This window comes from Oncorhynchus masou, unplaced genomic scaffold (genome assembly GCF_036934945.1).
Source record: "Oncorhynchus masou masou isolate Uvic2021 unplaced genomic scaffold, UVic_Omas_1.1 unplaced_scaffold_3106, whole genome shotgun sequence".
Taxonomy (NCBI): domain Eukaryota; kingdom Metazoa; phylum Chordata; class Actinopteri; order Salmoniformes; family Salmonidae; genus Oncorhynchus; species Oncorhynchus masou.
The window spans coordinates 1-21,753 of record NW_027009524.1 but is presented as its reverse complement, the minus strand read 5'-3'; the positions used below and the strand labels follow the sequence as shown (position 1 = coordinate 21,753).

The 21,753-nt window shown below is 46.2% G+C and overlaps 1 pseudogene; it reads left to right on the top strand.

Annotated features, from left to right (window-relative positions):
• The window catches only part of LOC135534180 (band 4.1-like protein 3), a 42,169-nt pseudogene extending 20,948 nt beyond the window's left edge, over window positions 1-21,221 (top strand).
• The last annotated feature ends 532 nt before the right edge of the window (window positions 21,222-21,753 follow it).

Genomic DNA, 21,753 nt, shown 5'->3' with positions numbered 1-21,753 from the left:
TAGTTGAATAAAGGATATCTGAGCCCACCGTAGTTACAGGACATGTAGTTGAATAAAGGATATCTGAGCCCCGTAGTTACAGGACATGTAGTTGAATAAAGGATATCTCTGAGCCCCGTAGTTACAGGACATGTAGTTGAATAAAGGATATCTGAGCCCCGTAGTTACAGGACATGTAGTTGAATAAAGGATATCTCTGAGCCCCGTAGTTACAGGACATGTAGTTGAATAAAGGATATCTCTGAGCCCCGTAGTTACAGGACATGTAGTTGAATAAAGGATATCTCTGAGCCCCGTAGTTACAGGACATGTAGTTGAATAAAGGATATCTGAGCCCCGTAGTTACAGGACATGTAGTTGAATAAAGGATATCTCTGAGCCCCGTAGTTACAGGACATGTAGTTGAATAAAGGATATCTCTGAGCCCCGTAGTTACAGGACATGTAGTTGAATAAAGGATATCTCTGAGCCCCGTAGTTACAGGACATGTAGTTGAATAAAGGATATCTGAGCCCCGTAGTTACAGGACATGTAGTTGAATAAAGGATATCTGAGCCCCGTAGTTACAGGACATGTTGTTGAATAAAGGATATCTGAGCCCCGTAGTTACAGGACATGTAGTTGAATAAAGGATATCTGAGCCCCGTAGTTACAGGACATGTAGTTGAATAAAGGATATCTGAGCCCCGTAGTTACAGGACATGTAGTTGAATAAAGGATATCTCTGAGCCCCGTAGTTACAGGACATGTAGTTGAATAAAGGATATCTCTGAGCCCCGTAGTTACAGGACATGTAGTTGAATAAAGGATATCTGAGCCCCGTAGTTACAGGACATGTAGTTGAATAAAGGATATCTGAGCCCCGTAGTTACAGGACATGTAGTTGAATAAAGGATATCTGAGCCCCGTAGTTACAGGACATGTTGTTGAATAAAGGATATCTGGCCCCGTAGTTACAGGACATGTAGTTGAATAAAGGATATCTGAGCCCCGTAGTTACAGGACATGTAGTTGAATAAAGGATATCTGAGCCCCGTAGTTACAGGACATGTAGTTGAATAAAGGATATCTGAGCCCCGTAGTTACAGGACATGTTGTTGAATAAAGGATATCTGAGCCCCGTAGTTACAGGACATGTAGTTGAATAAAGGATATCTGAGCCCCGTAGTTACAGGACATGTAGTTGAATAAAGGATATCTGAGCCCCGTAGTTACAGGACATGTAGTTGAATAAAGGATATCTCTGAGCCCCGTAGTTACAGGACATGTAGTTGAATAAAGGATATCTCTGAGCCCCGTGGTTACAGGACATGTAGTTGAATAAAGGATATCTGAGCCCCGTAGTTACAGGACATGTAGTTGAATAAAGGATATCTGAGCCCCGTAGTTACAGGACATGTAGTTGAATAAAGGATATCTGAGCCCCGTAGTTACAGGACATGTTGTTGAATAAAGGATATCTGAGCCCCGTAGTTACAGGACATGTAGTTGAATAAAGGATATCTGAGCCCCGTAGTTACAGGACATGTAGTTGAATAAAGGATATCTGAGCCCCGTAGTTACAGGACATGTAGTTGAATAAAGGATATCTCTGAGCCCCGTAGTTACAGGACATGTAGTTGAATAAAGGATATCTGAGCCCCGTAGTTACAGGACATGTAGTTGAATAAAGGATATCTCTGAGCCCCGTAGTTACAGGACATGTAGTTGAATAAAGGATATCTGAGCCCCGTAGTTACAGGACATGTAGTTGATGCCTGACGTCTGTTTTCAGAGGGATGTCCCCAGCTGAAGCAGAGTTACACTTCCTGGAGAATGTTAAGAAACTGTCCATGTATGGAGTAGACCTGCATCACGCCAAGGTACACACACCTACATACACACCACACGCACACACCTACATAGACACCACACACACACACACCACACACACCTACATACACACCACACGCACACACACACACCACACACACCTACATACACACCACACACACACACACCTACATACACCACACACCACACACACCTACATACACACCACACACCACACACCTACACACCCCACACACCACACCTACACACACACACCACACACACCACACACACACACACACACACACACACACACACACACACCACACACACCTACATACACACCACACACACACACACCTACATACACACACACACACACACACACACCTACATACACACACACACACCACACACACACACACCTACATACACACACACCTACATACACACCTACAAACACACCACACACGCACACACCTACATACACACACCACACGCACACCACACACGCACACACCTACATACACACACCACACGCACACCACACACGCACACACCTACATAGACACCACACACACACCACACACACCTACATACACACCACACACACACACCTACATACACCACACACCTACACACACCACACACCTACACACCCCACACACCACACCTACCCACACACCACACCTACATACACACCACACACACACACACCTACATACACACTCCACACACACACACCTACATACACACACCACACACACACCACACACCACACACACCTACATAAACCACACACACCTACATACACCACACCAAACTCTCTCTCACTTCACTGCTTTGTCAGAGGCACTCTGCTAGTCCTTCCAATGCACCGCTGCTGTCTCAGTGATGTCATCAGTGATGTCGATACCATGCTTAACACCAACACTGGGCTGCTACGTCAATGTCTGTATGTGCTGTGAGCCAACTGCCTGGGGCCATCTTCCTCCGCTCTAGCAGGACTGCCCACTGACTGTTACCATCTCTGTTAGTTTCACTGACTGTTACCATCGCTGTTAGTTTCACTGACTGTTACCATCGCTGTTAGTTTCACTGACTGTTACCATCTCTGTTAGTTTCACTGACTGTTTACCATCTCTGTTAGTTTCACTGACTGTTACCATCTCTGTTAGTTTCACTGACTGTTACCATCGCTGTTAGTTTCACTGACTGTTACCATCGCTGTTAGTTTCACTGACTGTTACCATCTCTGTTAGTTTCACTGACTGTTACCATCTCTGTTAGTTTCACTGACTGTTACCATCTCTGTTAGTTTCACTGACTGTTACCATCTCTGTTAGTTTCACTGACTGTTACCATCTCTGTTAGTTTCACTGACTGTTACCATCTCTGTTAGTTTCACTGACTGTTACCATCTCTGTTAGTTTCACTGACTGTTACCATCTCTGTTAGTTTCACTGACTGTTACCATCTCTGTTAGTTTCACTGACTGTTACCATCGCTGTTAGTTTCACTGACTGTTACCATCGTTGTTAGTTTCACTGACTGTTACCATCGTTGTTAGTTTCACTGACTGTTACCATCTCTGTTAGTTTCACTGACTGTTACCATCTCTGTTAGTTTCACTGACTGTTACCATCTCTGTTAGTTTCACTGACTGTTACCATCTCTGTTAGTTTCACTGACTGTTACCATCTCTGTTAGTTTCACTGACTGTTACCATCTCTGTTAGTTTCACTGACTGTTACCATCTCTGTTAGTTTCACTGACTGTTACCATCGCTGTTAGTTTCACTGACTGTTACCATCGCTGTTAGTTTCACTGACTGTTACCATCGCTGTTAGTTTCACTGACTGTTACCATCGCTGTTAGTTTCACTGACTGTTACCATCGCTGTTAGTTTCACTGACTGTTACCATCGCTGTTAGTTTCACTGACTGTTACCATCGCTGTTAGTTTCACTGACTGTTACCATCGCTGTTAGTTTCACTGACTGTTTACCATCTCTGTTAGTTTCACTGACTGTTACCATCGCTGTTAGTTTCACTGACTCCATGAGGATCCGCCTTGGACTGGCCTGACTTGGATGGGGGGGCATTTAATAATCCATTTGACTCGTTGTATCGGATCAGCATTGTTGTTTTCTCTCCTCTCATTAAACCACCCGGCTAGTTGGTAGGAAGCCTGTTTGAGTGTTTGGCTCCAGCTAAAGGGGGAGGTAAGCGACCGCTGCATCGTGTGGTGTGTTTATTATTCACGCATGGCTTTAGCTTAGCAGTCATCATGCTACCTGTGGCTTGTTTTTACCCATCATCACCCTCTCCAACGTGTGTTTCCCCCCATCCCTCCCTCCTGCTTTTGTCATCGGACCCCAGATACACCCGTCCCTCACGTCGTGTACATGTAGAGTAGGAGGTGAGAGACCGTCAGCACCCAGCGCTTGCCCATCCTCTACCCTTCCTCCCTCCACGACTGTTAGAGAAAGAGAAGAATCACTGCCTTCTCAGCGTTGTGCTTCTGTTTAATAGTTCCTAGTGAAGGGGGTATACACACTGAAACTCCTCTTTGTGTACTAATTGGTTGTGTTCCAGGACTCTGAAGGCGTAGAGATCATGCTAGGAGTGTGCTCCAGTGGTCTGCTCATCTACAGAGACAGACTGAGAATCAACAGGTTAGCTTGGCCCAAGGTCCTCAAGATCTCCTACAAGAGAAACAACTTCTACATCAAGATACGCCCTGGAGAGGTAAACACACCAACAACATCAACAACAACTGTAGATCTGTTACAAACCCAGTCGGGTGTTTTACCATGTGACTTGACCAGGAAAAATTATGGCCCGGGGCCTAGTTAGGCAACTTCTCTGTGGCCCGGGGCCTAGTTAGGCAACTTCTCTGTGGCCCGGGGCCTAGTTAGGCAACTTCTCTGTGGCCCGGGGCCTAGTTAGGCAACTTCTCTGTGGCCCGGGGCCTAGTTAGGCAACTTCTCTGTGGCCCGGGGCCTAGTTAAGCAACTTCTCTCTGTGGCCCGGGGCCTAGTTAGGCAACTTCTCTGTGGGCCCGGGGCCTAGTTAGGCAACTTCTCTGTGGCCCGGGGCCTAGTTAGGCAACTTCTCTGTGGCCTGGGGCCTAGTTAGGCAACTTCTCTGTGGCCCGGGGCCTGTTAGGCAACTTCTCTGTGGCCCGGGGCCTAGTTAGGCAACTTCTCTGTGGCCCGGGGCCTAGTTAGGCAACTTCTCTGTGGCCCAGAGTTTTTCCTGGTCACGTTATGTGGTCTGTGAAAACCTCTTGTCCCTAGTCATAACATTAGTTTCTATTTGGGAAATGAATTAAAAGTTGCAGACTACTATATTTAAGGACATTTAATTGCTTCTGTTCTGACATGACCACTGCCCCTCTCCTCCACTCCTACCCTTCTCTCCTCTCCTCTCCCCTTCCCATCTCTCCTCTCATCCTCCTCTCCTCTCCCCCTTCACATCCCTCCTCTCATCCTTCTCTCCTCTCCCCCTTCCCATCCCTCCTCTCATCCTTCTCTCCTCTCCCCCTTCCCTCCCCATGTGTCTTCTCTCTCTCTCTCCTCTCTCCTGCCCACTCTCTCCTCTCCCCCTTCCCATCCCTCCTCTCATCCTTCTCTCCTCTCCCCCTTCCCTCCCCATGTGTCTTCTCTCTCTCTCCTCTCTCCTGCCCACTCTCTCCTCTCCCCCTTCCCATCCCTCCTCTCATCCTTCTCTCCTCTCCCCCTCCCCCCCCCATGTGTCTTCTCTCTCTCCCTCCTGCCCACTCTCTCCTCTCCCTCCCCTTCCATCCCCCCTCTCATCCTCCCTCCTTCCCTTCCCATCCCTCCTCTCATCCTCCCCCTCTCCTCCTCCTTCCCTCCTCATGTCTCTCCTCTCTCTCTCTCCTCTCTCCTGCCCACTCTCTCCTCTCCTCTTCCCTCCTCATGTCCATCCTTTCTCTCCTCCTGCCCACTCTCTCCTCCCCCTTCCCTCCCTCATGTCTCTCCTCTCCTCTTCCTGCCCACTCTCCTCTCCTCTCCCTTCCCATCCCTCCTCTCATCCTCCTCTCTCTCCCCTTCCCTCCCTCATGTCTCTCCTCTCTCTCTCCCACTCCCTCCTCTTCCCTCCTCATGTCTCTCCTCTTCTCTCTCTCCTGCCCACCTCTCCCTTCTCCCCCTTCCCTCCTCATGTCTCTCCTCTTCTCTCTCTCTCCTCTCTCCTGCCCACTCTCTCCTCTCCTCTCCCCCTTCCCATCCTCCTCTCATCCTTCTCTCCTCTCCCCCCTTCCTCCTCATGTCTCTCCTCTCTCCTCTCTCCTGCCCACTCTCTCCTCTCCTCTCCCCCTTCCCCATCCCTCCTCCCATCCTCCCTCTCCTCTCCCCCCTTCCCTCCTCATGTCTCTCCTCTCTCTCCCTCCTCCTGCCCACTCTCTCCTCTCCCCCTTCCCATCCCTCCTCTCATCCTCCTCTCCTCTCCCCTTCCCTCCTCATGTCTCTCCCACTCTCTCCTCTCTCCTGCCCACTCTCTCCTCTCCTCTCCCCCTTCCCATCCCTCCTCTCATCCTCCTCTCCCTCCCCCTTCCCTCCTCATGCCTCTCCTCTCTCCCCTCTCCCATGCCCACCTCTCCCCCTCTCCCCCTTCCCTCCTCATGTCTCTCCCTCTTCTCTCTCTCCTGCCCACTCTCTCTCTCTCTCTTCCCTCCCCTCATGTTTCTCCTCCTCTTCTCTCTCTCCCTGCCCACTCTCTCCTCTCCCCCTTCCCTCCTCATGTCTCTCCTCTTCTCTCTCTCTCCTCTCTCCTGCCCACTCTCTCCACTCCTCTCCTCTCCCCCTTCCCTCCTCATGTCTCTCCTCCTCTCTCTCTCCTCTCTCTCTTCTGAGACACTTGTAACATCACCATCTATTGCAGTTTGAGCAGTTTGAGAGCACGATTGGCTTCAAGCTCCCTAACCACCGTGCAGCCAAGAGGCTGTGGAAGACCTGTGTCGAGCACCACACGTTCTTCAGGTAAGAGATGTTTGTAGCCTGTCCTTACGATTTGATATGGAGTCTTCAGGTATTCAGAGCCCTTAACTTATTCCACATGTTGTTGTGTTACAGCCTGAATTAAAAAACGTTTTTTCCCCCCCCTCACTCATCTACCCACAATACCTCATAATGACAAAGTGAAAACATGTTTGTAGAAAAATGTAGTAAATTCATTGAAAATTAAATACAGAAATATCAAATTTCCGTAAGTATTCACACCCCTGAGTCAAAACATGTTAGAAACACCTTTGGTAGTGATTACAGTTGTGAGTCTTTCTGGGTCTTTCTGGGTAAGCCTCTAAGAGCTGTGAGTCTTTCTGGGTAAGTCTCTAAGAACTTTGCACACCTGGATTGTACAATATTGCAAATTATTCTTTAAGAAATTCTTCAAGCTCTGTCAAAAGGTGTTCTAGAGGTTTGTTCCCCCTCTGGTTCCTCTGTGACATGCTGGTAGAAATGAGGTAAAACTGATTTAAGTTTGCCTGCATTAAAGTCCCGGCCACTAGGGGCGCCACTTCTGGATGAGCATTTTGTTGTTTGCTTATGGCCTTATAAAGCTTGATGAGTGAGGTCTTGGTGCCAGGATCAGTTTGTGGTGGTAAATAGCTGGCTACGAATAATATAGATGAAAGCTCTTTGGTAGATAGTGTGGTCTACAGCTTATCATGAGGTACTCTACCTCAGGCGAGCAATACCTCGAGACTTCTTTAATATTAGACATTGTGCCCCAGCTGTTATTGACAAATAGACACACACCCCCGCCCCTCGTCTTACCAGACGTAGCTGATTTGTCCTGCCGATGCATGGAGAAGCCAGCCAGCTCTATTTAATCCGTGTCGTTGTTCAGCCACATCTTGGTGAAACATAAGATATTACAGTTTTTGAGAGTCATAATCGTAGATCATCCAGTCTGTTTTCCAATGACGGAAGTTGGCCAATAAAACGGAGGGAAGTGGTGGTTTACAGTAATATAGTAAAGTCCTTTGAGAGTGAATTCTTACTTGCACCTTGCCCTCCTCCCCCCTTTCCTCTGTCTTTTCTTCACGCTGATGACTAGGATTTGGGTCTTGTCTTGACAAAGCAGTATATCCTTATATTGCCCTCATTAAAGAAAAAAATCTTTGTCCAGTTCGAGGTGAGTTCTGATGACCAGAAGCTGTTTTCGGTCATAAGAGACGGTAACAGAAAAATTATGTTCAAAATAAGTTACAAAAGCGGAAAAAACAAACAAAATGACACAGTTGGTTAGGAGCCCGTAAAACGGCAGCCACCATTATCAGATCCCCTTCTGTGAGAGGCATTGGGAATGGCAATGGAAAACCTCCCTGGTCTTTGTGTTTGAAATTCACTTCTCCACTGAGGGACCATACAGATAATTGTGTATGTGTGGGGTACAGAGATGAATTAGTCGTTCAAAAAATGACAGATTGAATCCATGCAACTTATTATGTGAATTCTTAAGCACATTTTTACTCATTAACTTATTTAGGCATGCCATAACAAAGAGGTTGAATACGGATTGACTCAATACAGTTCAGCTTTTAATTTATAATTAATTTATTTAAAAAAATGCCTAAGAACCTAATTCCACTTTGACGTTATGGGGTTCGGGTTCATATTTTTCAGAGTAAAGAACTCACACTAGAGAAGCTTTAACCAAGTTTAATTCTTCCCAAAGGTTCTATACAGCTGTATTCAGACTCAACATTTCTCCCATCTCTCTCTATATATATATATATATATATATATATATATACCCTTCTCCTTCTCTCCAATCCTTGCATTTTATGGTTCTACAGAGTAAAGAGGGTAACAGGATACCAAACATTTATTTCTCCCTTAAGAGAATCTGTCCTCACCTCAACCCCTCCTTCACCTAATCCACAGAGGTCCATCTGTCTCCCCTGTATATCAACACATCTCTGTCCTGACCTCAACCCCTCCTTCACCTAATCCACAGAGGTCCCTCTGTCTCCCCTGTATATCAACACATCTCTGTCCTCACCTCAACCCCTCCTTCACCTAATCCACAGAGGTCCATCTGTCTCCCCTGTATATCAACTCATCTCTGTCCTGACCTCAACCCCTCCTTCACCTAATCCACAGAGGTCCATCTGTCTCCCCTGTATATCAACACATCTCTGTCCTGACCTCAACCCCTCCTTCACCTAATCCACAGAGGTCCCTCTGTCTCCCGTGTATCAACACGTTGCTCTCCTCTTGTCCACCCAACACATTCCACAGCTATCTGTCTTTCTACAGAGACGCAGTCTCTTCACTCCTTATTAATATACTATGCGTCTGATCATGTCTTTTAATGTCTCAATGTTCAAAATGTTGAATCCGACAGTGTTGTAGGCCAGTGACACAAAATCTCCATTTTAAATTCAGGCTGTAACACAACATAAGGTCGAAGTTGACTGTGTGTCTATACTTTCTGAAGGCAACACCGCAGAACATTGTAAAAAATTAAAACTTCTCTTTAATCAGATCTTTACTGTACAATGTAACAAGCGAAGTGATTTTTATCTCCAGATATAGGGTTGATTTATCCCTTTAAGACAGGACAAAATGTATTTTATTTATTTAATCTTTATTTAACCAGGCAAGTCAGTTAAGAACACATTCTTATTTTCAATGACGGCCTGGGAACAGTGGGTTAACTGCCTGTTCAGGGGCAGAACAACAGATTTGTACCATGTCAGCTCGGGGGTTTGAACTTGCAACCTTCCGGTTACTAGTCCAACGCTCTACCCACTAGGCTACGCTGCCGCCCCAAAATGATTTTACATTTGAGATCTGTTTTGATGTACTCTAAATTAAATGTATTATTATTATTGTAAAATATACAGATTTGTAAAAAAAAAAATGTTTTTATCACATACTGGTTGAATTTAACTTTTTTTCTCCTCTGTCAGGTTGGTGTCTCCAGAGGCCCCCCCGAAGAAGTTCCTAGGTCTTGGTTCTAAGTTCCGCTACAGCGGTAGAACCCAGGCTCAGACCCGGAGAGTCTCCTCTCAGATCATCAGGGCCGCGCCCATTTTCGAACGCTCCTCCTCCAAACGCTACACCATGTCGCGCAGCCTGGACGGAGGTACAGAGTCAATGTGGAGGCTATATACAGGGTGTTACGGTACAGAGTCAATGTGGAGGCTATATACAGGGGGTACAGGTACAGAGTCAATGTGGAGGCTATATACAGGGGTACCGGAACAGAGTCAATGTGGAGACTATATACAGGGGGTACCGGAACAGAGTCAATGTGGAGGCTATATACAGGGGGTACCGGTACAGAGTCAATGTGGAGGCTATATACAGGGTGTTATGGTACAGAGTCAATGTGGAGGCGATATACAGGGGGTACCAGTACAGAGTCAATGTGGAGGCTACATACAGGGGTACCGGTACAGAGTCAATGTGGAGGCTATATACAGGGGTACCAGTACAGAGTCAATGTGGAGGCTATATACAGGGGTACCCGCATAGAGTCAATGTGGAGGCTATATACAGGGGGTACCGGTATAGAGTCAATGTGGAGGCTATATACAGGGGTACCAGTACAGAGTCAATGTGGAGGCTATATACAGGGGGTACCAGTACAGAGTCAATGTGGAGGCTATATACAGGGGTACCAGTACAGAGTCAATGTGGAGGCTATATACAGGGGGTACCGGTACAGAGTCAATGTGGAGGCTATATACAGGGGGTACCGGGCCAGAGTCAATGTGGAGGCTATATACAGGGGTACCGGTACAGAGTCAATGTGGAGGCTATATACAGGGGTACCAGTACAGAGTCAATGTGGAGGCTATATACATATTCATGAACTGTGTTTAAATGTTCACAATGCCCAGTACGTTACCTCCTTCTAAGTAGTATGCTGTATACTTGAAATAGAGTGTCTTGGATTAACTGCTATCCTCGTGTGGACATGTTTTCTAAACCACCTATTAAGTCTGTCAACGGGCAAAGGGGAGATATCCAGAGGTTGCTGAAACCAGTCATAGTCTTGGAGTCTGTGTTTCAGTAAGACTCACGCGATCACACCGACAGCGTCGTTACATTTCTGTACACCAGAAAGACATTCATTTCCCAATGAAAACGCTGCGTTTGCCTTGCAGAGGCTTAAACAACAACAAAGCAGGCACCCTTTGGTATATCTAATGTTGCGGTTAGGATTTTGGGACAGTAAGTTGATCCTAGATCAGTTCCTGAGGTCATGACTTACCTGAGGATGTACCACACAGAGAACTAATGTTTGGTTTCCTCTATAAACCCTCACCGTGCCTCCTACCAGCGCCCGTAACGGAGAACCACGACACCCTGATGAGGGAAGCCACGCCCGCCAAAACTGTCGCCGCTGGAGACCTGATCACCACAGTAGCCGGAGAAGAAGGCGGAGGAGGAGAAGGCCGAGGAAGAGGAGGGACAGACCGACGCTACAGAGACGTCAGATCCTAATGTCCCCTCAACCCCCCTCAGACACGACAACAAGGTAAACATCATCATTCTCCTCCTTCCTCATATTAGCCAATGGGGTTAGTCTTAGAAGTTTGTTTTGTTTTAAAGAGTGCCATTATTAGCCAATGGGGTTAGTGCCATTAGCATAGGACCAATCTGATTGATCCAGGGCGACCTAGCAGTTACAATCACAAGCTGAAAAACAGATCCTATAAACTTGAATGACTCCTTTCTCTGAGTCCGTTGTACTACGAATCAATATCAATGACTTAGCCCGCTAACTTGAAGAAATATTCGTAAATATTCTGAGATTATATATATATTTTTTTTCTTTTGAAAGTTAAGCTTGAAATGGTCATGGTCTAATTGGCACAGAAACACATTGAAGTTGAGCTTTAGTCAATAGTTACTTCTGGTTGTTTATCAAAGATAGCCGGCTCGTTCGTTGATCGTGATTTATTATATATAAAGAACTCTAGATTGACGGAATCCTAAACGGCTGTCTATCCATGGACTCCCTGATGTTGCTTTATCACTGTGAGTACTGTCAAAGGACGTTACGACATCTATATTACTGTCAAAGGACGTTACGACATCTATAATACTGTCAAAGGACGTTACGACATCTATAATACTGTCAAAGGACGTTACGACATCTATAATACTGTCAAAGGACGTTACGACATCTATAATACTGTCAAAGGACGTTACGACATCTATAATACTGTCAAAGGACGTTACGACATCTATAATACTGTCAAAGGACGTTACGACATCTATAATACTGTCAAAGTACGTTAAAATGACGTCTATATTACTGTCAAAGGGCGTTACGACGTCTATATTACTGTCAAAGGACGTTACGACATCTATATTACTGTCAAAGGGCGTTACGACATCTATATTACTGTCAAAGGACGTTACGACATCTATATTACTGTCAAAGGACGTTACGACATCTATATTACTGTCAAAGGACGTTACGACATCTATATTACTGTCAAAGGACGTTACGACGTCTATAATACTGTCAAAGGACGTTACGACGTCTATATTACTGTCAAAGGACGTTACGACCTCTATAATACTGTCAAAGGACGTTACGACCTCTATAATACTGTCAAAGGACGTTACGACCTCTATAATACTGTCAAAGGACGTTACGACCTCTATATTACTGTCAGAGGACGTTACGACGTCTATAATACTGTCAAAGGACGTTACGACGTCTATATTACTGTCAAAGGACGTTACGACGTCTATATTACTGTCAAAGGACGTTACGACGTCTATATTACTGTCAAAGGACGTTACGACCTCTATAATACCGTCAAAGGACGTTACGACCTCTATAATACCGTCAAAGGACGTTACGACATCTATAATACTGTCAAAGGACATTACGACATCTATAATACTGTCAAAGGACGTTACGACGTCTACATTACTGTTAAAGGATGTCACAACGGTAGAAAGTACGATAAGTCTTCAAAACCCAAGCCTAGATGAACCTCTCAAGACTTCTCCTGAACGGTTAAGGAGTGTCATTTCCTCTTTTAGAGTATAGTGGTGTCACCCCACAAAAGGATTCATTATTTCAAGGTTTATACAAATATGTCCATTCAATAGAATGTTCCGTCCGTAAAACAATAGTCCAAACCCAATGTCTCTAAAAAAACAAAAGTTGCAGCCGATTCTGCTCTGAGAATGTAGCATGTTTAGAGTGAATTTGAACGTCATCACAGGCATGATCAGAAAGTGGTCACTGCCTCAGTAGAACTGTGGGGTCGCTACTTGGCAGAACGGCGCTAACTTCCAACGTCAACTTGACAAGCTAATTTACTAGCGGCGTGTTTGGTTTGTGAGTGAAAAGATGGGATTTTTCTAAACAAAATCCACTGAATACAAAATTAAATGAGGACTAAATATATTCTGAACAAAAATATAAACGCAACATGTCGAGTGTTGCTCTTTCATGAGCTGAAATTAAAAGATCACAGAAATGTTCCATACGTAAAAAAAAAAATCTTATTTCTCTGAGTATCTTTGTATGTGATAAAGCCCTTTTGTGGTAAAAAACAAACAAACAAACAAACGTATTCTGATTGGCTGGACCAGGCTCCCAAGTGGGTGGGCCTATGCCCTCCCAGTCCCACCCATGGCTGCGCCCCTGCCCTGTCATGTGAAAGCCATAGATTAGGGCCAAATGAATTCATTTCAATTGATTTCTTTCGATCTACTGTAACTCAGTAAAATCATTGAAGTTGTTGCATTTATTTTGTTCTGTATATATCTACTTACAAAGCTAACAGACTAAATTTCAATATCCTCCGCGAGAGACAGTATGTTCCTGTTTTCGTTGTGTATTTCCGAGTCTTTCCCTTTAAATCGCCATAGAAACGGCCCCCTCTCAACGTAGATTGATCGCCGATATAGGCATTGAAAGCCAAGGATCTGGAGGTGAACGTGACAATTGATCTTGATTTGGAGGTGGTGCCAGCGAAAACCTCACAACAGTGCAGCTTGGCAGGGTCTTGTTTCGAGGGGGCGCACGGCTCTCGACCTTCGACCTCTCCTGAGTCCGTACAGGGAGCTGCAGCGATGAGACAAGACTGTAACTACCAATTGGAGAGAAGAAGGGTTCAAATGTTTTTTTTTGTTTTGTTTTTTGAAACAAACATAAACAAAATTATATTTTACACTGTCAAGGTGGTAATATTGTAGAGAACAATCTAATGATTCATTCTGTGTAATTGATGATGACATAGGGCGAAGAAAACAACATTTTGACATTCATTTCATAGCACCCTCTTGAATTGTCCAGTTTTTCTGTACATTAGTGACTGAACTCCCCACAGCGTATGACTTGGCTGTTATTATGGATTTTCCCCCAATGCTTCCAGCTTATTTACCCACTGCTATACTACAACTGACTGCTTCTTGTCTAATTAGCCTTTTCTTTTCTCCTCCCGTCCATTCTGCTCATTTTGTATTGACTCACCATCCAAACCATCTCCTTGTCCATTCTGCTCATTTTGTATTGACTCACCATCCAAACCATCTCCTTGTCCATTCTGCTCATTTGTATTGACTCACCATCCATACCATATCCTGTCCATTCTGCTCATTTTGTATTGACTCACCATCCATACCATCTCCCGTCCATTCTGCTCATTTGTATTGACTCACCACCCATACCATCTCCTGTCCATTCTGCTCATTTTGTATTGACTCACCATCCATACCATCTCCCGTCCATTCTGCTCATTTGTATTGACTCACCACCCATACCATCTCTCGTCCATTCTGCTCATATGTATTGACTCACCACCCATACCATCTCCTGTCCATTCTGCTCATATGTATTGACTCACCACCCATACCATCTCCCGTCCATTCTGCTCATCTGTATTGACTCACCACCCATACCATCTCCCGCCCATTCTGCTCATCTGTATTGACTCACCACCCATACCATCTCCTGTCCATTCTGCTCATCTGTATTGACTCACCATCCATACCATCTCCCGTCCATTCTGCTCATCTGTATTGACTCACCATCCATACCATCTCCCGTCCATTCTGCTCATATGTATTCACTCACCATCCATACCATCCCCCGTCCATTCTGCTCATTTGTATTGACTCACCATCCATACCATCTCCCGTCCATTCTGCTCATATGTATTCACTCACCATCCATACCATCCCCCGTCCATTCTGCTCATTTGTATTGACTCACCATCCATACCATCTCCTGTCCATTCTGCTCATCTGTATTGACTCACCATCCATACCATCTCCCGTCCATTCTGCTCATATGTATTCACTCACCATCCATACCATCCCCGTCCATTCTGCTCATTTGTATTGACTCACCATCCATACCATCTCCCGTCCATTCTGCTCATATGTATTCACTCACCATCCATACCATCCCCCGTCCATTCTGCTCATTTGTATTGACTCACCATCCATACCATCTCCCGTCCATTCTGCTCATTTGTATTGACTCACCATCCATACCATCTCCCGTCCATTCTGCTCATATGTATTCACTCACCATCCATACCATCCCCCGTCCATTCTGCTCATTTGTATTGACTCACCATCCATACCATCTCCCGTCCATTCTGCTCATATGTATTCACTCACCATCCATACCATCCCCCGTCCATTCTGCTCATTTGTATTGACTCACCATCCATACCATCTCCTGTCCATTCTGCTCATCTGTATTGACTCACCACCCATACCATCTCCCGTCCATTCTGCTCATTTGTATTGACTCACCATCCATACCATCTCCTGTCCATTCTGCTCATCTGTATTGACTCACCACCCATACCATCTCCCGTCCATTCTGCTCATTTGTATTGACTCACCACCCATACCATCTCCCGTCCATTCTGCTCATCTGTATTGACTCACCATCCATACCATCTCCTGTCCATTCTGCTCATTTGTATTGACTCACCATCCATACCATTTCCCGTCCATTCTGCTCATTTTGTATTGACTCACCATCCATACCATCTCCCTTCCATTCTGCTCATTTTGTATTGACTCACCACCCATACCATCTCCCATCCATTCTGCTCATATGTATTGACTCACCACCCATACCATCTCCCGTCCATTCTGCTCATTTGTATCGACTCACCACCCATACCATCTCCCGTCCATTCTGCTCATTTGTATTGACTCACCACCCATACCATCTCTCGTCCATTCTGCTCATATGTATTGACTCACCACCCATACCATCTCCTGTCCATTCTGCTCATATGTATTGACTCACCACCATACCATCTCCCGTCCATTCTGCTCATCTGTATTGACTCACCACCCATACCATCTCCTGTCCATTCTGCTCATATGTATTGACTCACCACCCATACCATCTCCTGTCCATTCTGCTCATATGTATTGACTCACCACCCATACCATCTCCTGTCCATTCTGCTCATCTGTATTGACTCACCATCCATACCATCCCCCGTCCATTCTGCTCATCTGTATTGACCACCACCCATACCATCCCCGTCCATTCTGCTCATCTGTATTGACTCACCATCCATACCATCCCCCGTCCATTCTGCTCATCTGTATTGACTCACCACCCATACCATCTCCCGTCCATTCTGCTCATTTGACTCACCATCCATACCATCTCCTGTCCATTCTGCACTCTCCCACCCATACCATCTCCCCGTCCATTCTGCTCATTTTGTATTGACTCACCATCCATACCATCTCCCGTCCATTCTGCTCATTTGTATTGACTCACCATCCATACGTCTGCCTCCTCAGCGCCCGTGCCTGTACTCCTGTGACCCCCTCCGCTCTGGAGCTCTCCTCCCTTCCTCCCCGTGGCCTCCACCAAGGTCCGTCGGCGGCGCAGGGAGAACGCGTCCCCGTAAACGCTGTGCGTCCGGCCAGCCCGGTTAAATCCTCTGGGTGCCGTCGGCGCAGGCCAAAGCGGACCGCGCCGCCGCCCTCCTAGAGGAGCAGGTGTTACTCCTGTCGGCCCGGAAACAGCGTCTAGAACAGCTGAAGGCCCACGGGAGGCGGGGCGGCACTCTGTTCTCCTTCTCCCTGCACCTCCCCGACCTCTCCTCTTACCTAGACGAGGATGGCTACCTGACCTTCCCCGACATCACGGAGCTCACCTTCCTCCCTGAGAGCGTTCAGCACTTCCGTCCGTTCAGGTCACCCTCCCTCATCCCCTGCTTCCTCTCATCTTCTTCTTCCTCTTGTCCACGCGTTCGGTGCCCTACGCCTCACGCTGTCCTTCCCGCTGGCGCTGTGTCTCTGCTACCTGGAGCCCAAGGCGGCTTCTCTCACCGCCTCCGTCGCTCAGGGCCTGCATCAACATGACAGTTGTTCAGAGGAAGAGGAAGAGGAAGAGGTGTGTCCTACCACAGTAGGCCTTAAACTATACTATTCAGTAAGGTCACAGAATAGTCTTATTGTCCCGTCCAGACTTGGGCTACGTCCAAAAAATACTATTCCCGATCCCTCTGTTTAAAAGTAGTGCCCTGTATGGGGAACAGGGTGCCATTTTCAGACGCACCCTCAATGACTTTGTCTGTCAGTGTTCCTACTTTCAGAGCCTCTTGATGACATCGTCATGACATCACCATCACATGATCCACATGTATGATCTCAATGCATACGGAGATGTTCATGCGGAGTTTGCCATAAGCACCATTTCCTGTTGGATGGCTTTTCTTTTGTTTCTTTTAAAGAATGTCAGCTTCTAATATGAAGGTAAACTCCAATGTAGTTTGGCGTGAAGGGCTGATTTACCACAGCGGGGACCTTTTGTCAGTTTGAGGGTGGATTTAGAGGGTATGCTGCTTCATCTCGTGTCATCTTCATTCACGGCCGTATACTGTGGCTGCTCTAGACTAGATGCATACGGAGACACACTGTTCCACTCAGTCAGACTCTCTGCATTTACCTAAAGCTAGATGACACACACACACACACACACACACACACACACACGTCACAGTGAAACAGGAAGCATTTAGCAAGACCAGAGCTGCTATGATGCAAGCCTCTGATGCGTAACACTGTAGTTTATACAGAATGGACTGGAGTCATAGATCTAGTTCATACAGAATGGACTGGAGTCCCATAGATCTAGTTCATACAGAAATGGACTGGAGTCCCGTATAGATCTAGTTCATACAGAATGGACTGGAGTCCCGTATAGATCTAGTTCATACAGAATGGACTGGAGTCCCGTATAGATCTAGTTCATACAGAATGGACTGGAGTCCATAGGATCTAGTTATAGATCTAGTTCATACAGAATGGAGTCCCGTATAGATCTAGTTCATACAGAATGGAGTCCCGTATAGATCTAGTTCATACAGAATGGACTGGAGTCCCATTATAGATCAGAATGCAGTCCCGTATAGATTTATACAGAATGGACTGGAGTCCCGTATAGATCTTGTTCCCGTATAGATCTAGATACAGAATGCATTATAGATCTAGTTCATACAGAATGCAGTCCCGTATAGATCTAGTTCCACGTATAGATCTAGTTCATACAGAATGGAGTCCCGTATTAGTATACAGAATGGAGTCCCGTATAGATCTAGTTCATACAGAATGCAGTCCCGTATAGATCTAGTTCATACAGAATGGAGTCCCGTATAAGATCTAGTTCATACAGAATGGAGTCCCGTATAGATCTAGTTCATACAGAATGGAGTCCCGTATAGATCTAGTTCATACAGAATGGAGTCCCGTATAGATCTAGTTCATACAGAATGGAGTCCCAGTATAGATCTAGTTCATACAGAATGGAGTCCCGTATAGATCTAGTTCATACAGAATGGAGTCCCGTATAGATCTAGTTCATACAGAATGGACTGGAGTCCGTATAGATCTAGTTCATCAGAATGGAGTCCCTGTATAGATCTAGTTCATACAGAATGGAGTCTAGTTCATACAGAATGCAGTCCCGAGTTCATACAGAATGGAGTCCCGTATAGATCTAGTTCATACAGAATGGAGTCCCGTATAGATCTAGTTCATACAGAATGGAGTCCAGATAGTTCATACAGAATGCAGTCCCGTATAGATTAGTTCCACTAATGCAGAGAGACTGATAAGTCCCCTTCCATACCCATTACATCCCTATAGAATCATCTTGCACATGGATGCTGAGAGGAGACCTGAAAGTCTGACCCCTTTTTAACACCAGGTCAATTGAAGGCTTTTGAAGGAGAAAAAAGGAATAGTTTATTTTATAAATTATAAACTTACCCAGCTAACTTATGGGCTAAATAAATCCAACTGAAACAAAGTATTGCTTTCCAAATCAAATCGAACAACAACAAAAAAAAACGATTTTTATTACAAAACATAATTATTAGATTTGAGCAGTGGCCTTAAACCGTTAACGGTTAACGTTTCCTCGGAGTCTGTTTGTAAACTGTTTTCTTTTGTTGCTTTTCTCTTCTCTGCCTCGTCGTTGTTTTCATCTTTTAGCAACTGTGGTGTTTTGCTTTTTAAAACCCCCTCCTTTTCCCAAGGCTGCTCCATCCTCTCTCTTTGTGATCGTTACCTGTTATTCAATTATATTACATTAACACCGTTTGTGTTGAAAGTTTGAACTCTCTTCTGCTTCCCTGCTTTCTGATCGGAAACGGTTCCGTTTTCTTCTTCTACATAACAGACGGACAGCGAGCAAACTGACTTTGCCTTTGACGGGAAACTACGGCCACGGAGGTTGGTAGATGCATCAGGAGAAACCCTCTCGGGAAGCATGGAAGACTGTGTTTTTAGGGAGAATTTAACCATGTTTTAATATGTAATAGATTCTGTTTATGTTTCAGTATTCAACATGGTTCAATTCTTGGGGATGCCTACTTTTTTCCCCCGTATAGTGAATTTTCTAAAGCAAACGTTCTGCTATGTAGCAAATATATTTTGGGGTGTTATGTGTGCATGTTATTAGTATATGTATGTGATGGACTTTCACTCAGGACTTAATCTCAGGTTTCCTGATTCTGTACTGTACCTGCCCTCTCTCTCTCCCTCCACTGTGCCCTCACCTCCCTCCCTCCCTCTGTTGTGGCCTCCTCCTCCATCACCTCCTCCGTCCCTCAGCTCCTCCCTCCCTCTGTTGTGGCCTCACCTCCATCACCTCCTCCGTCCCTCACCTCCCTCCCTCCATCCCTCATCCCTCACCTCCCTCCCTCATCCCTCACCTCCCTCCCTCATCCCTCACCTCACTCCCTCCATCCCTCCCTCATCCCTCACCTCCATCCCTCCCTCATCCCTCACCTCCTCCCTCCCTCCACTGTGCCCTCACCTCCTCTCTCCCTCTGTTGTGGCCTCACCTCCCCTCCCTCCCTCTGTTGTGGCCTCCCCACTTCATCACCTCCCTTCCGTCCCTCATCCCTTACCTCCCTCCCTCATCCTCGCCTCCCTCATCCCTCACCTCCTCCCTCCCTCTGTTGTGGCCTCACCTCCTCCCTCCCTCTGTTGTGGCCTCACCTCCTCCCTCCCTCCACTGTGCCCTCACCTCCTCTCTCCCTCCACTGTGCCCTCACCTCCTCTCTCCCTCCACTGTGCCCTCACCTCCATCCCTCATCCCTCACCTCCGTCCCTCATCCCTCACCTCCCTCCCTCATCGCTCCCTCATCCCTCACCTCCCTCCCTCATCGCTCCCTCATCCCTCACCTCCCTCCCTCATCCCTCCTCTCATCCCTCGCCTCCCTCATCCCTCACCTCCCTCCATCCCTCCCTCATCCCTCACCTCCCTCCCTCATCGCTCCCTCATCCCTCCCTCATCCCTCGCCTCCCTCATCCCTCACCTCCCTCCATCCCTCCCTCATCCCTCACCTCACTCCCTCCATCCCTCACCTCCCTCCATCCCTCGCCTCCCTCCCTCCATCCCTCCCTCATCCCTCACCTCCCCCTCATCCCTCACCTCCCTCCATCCCTCGCCTCACTCCCTCCATCCCTCCCTCCCTCATCCCTCACCTCCCTCCATCCCTCGCCTCACTCCCTCCATCCCTCCCTCATCCCTCACCTCCCTCCATCCCTCCCTCCCTCATCCCTCACCTCCCATCTCTCTTCCCTCACCTCACTCCCTCCATCCCTCACCTCCATCCCTCCCTCCCTCATCCCTCCCTCATCCCTCACCTCCCTCCATCTCTCTTCCTCCTTTTTTCTCCTTCTTTCTCTGCGCTGTCAGTCGGAGCCGGAAGATGATCACTCTGAGATGAGGACACAGGTACTCTGGGTTTACCGTCAGGGCCCGGTTTCCCAAAACCAGCCGATAAGGCTAAGTTGATTGTTAGAACATCGTTAAGTCTACGAGCTGTTTCCCAAAACCATCGTTACTAAAGTTGCTCTTGAAAACACTCGTAGTCCAACCTCTTCCTCAGACCACTCTAGAACAACGGAGAGCGTCGTAAGATGCTTTATTTGCCCTCCAGCGTCACTTTATACACACAAATTACCTGCTAAACATAGAATCAAGATGTTTATCTGCGTGACCCTATGAGGGGCGTGGTGCTTGGCCTTAAACAAACTCTTTATCTGAGCAATTATAATAGTGTAATATTATAGTGTCAAATCATTTTAATTCCTTTTTTTTGCGTACAATACAGTGCCTTGCGAAAGTATTCGGCCCCCTTGAACTTTGCGACCTTTTGCCACATTTCAGGCTTCAAACATAAAGATATAAAACTGTATTTTTTTGTGAAGAATCAACAACAAGTGGGACACAATCATGAAGTGGAACGACATTTATTGGATATTTCAAACTTTTTTAACAAATCAAAAACTGAAAAATTGGGCGTGCAAAATTATCCAATAAATGTTGTTCCACTTCATGATTGTGTCCCACTTATTGTTGATTCTTCACAAAAAATACAGTTTTATATCTTTATGTTTGAAGCCTGACAATGTTGGCAAAA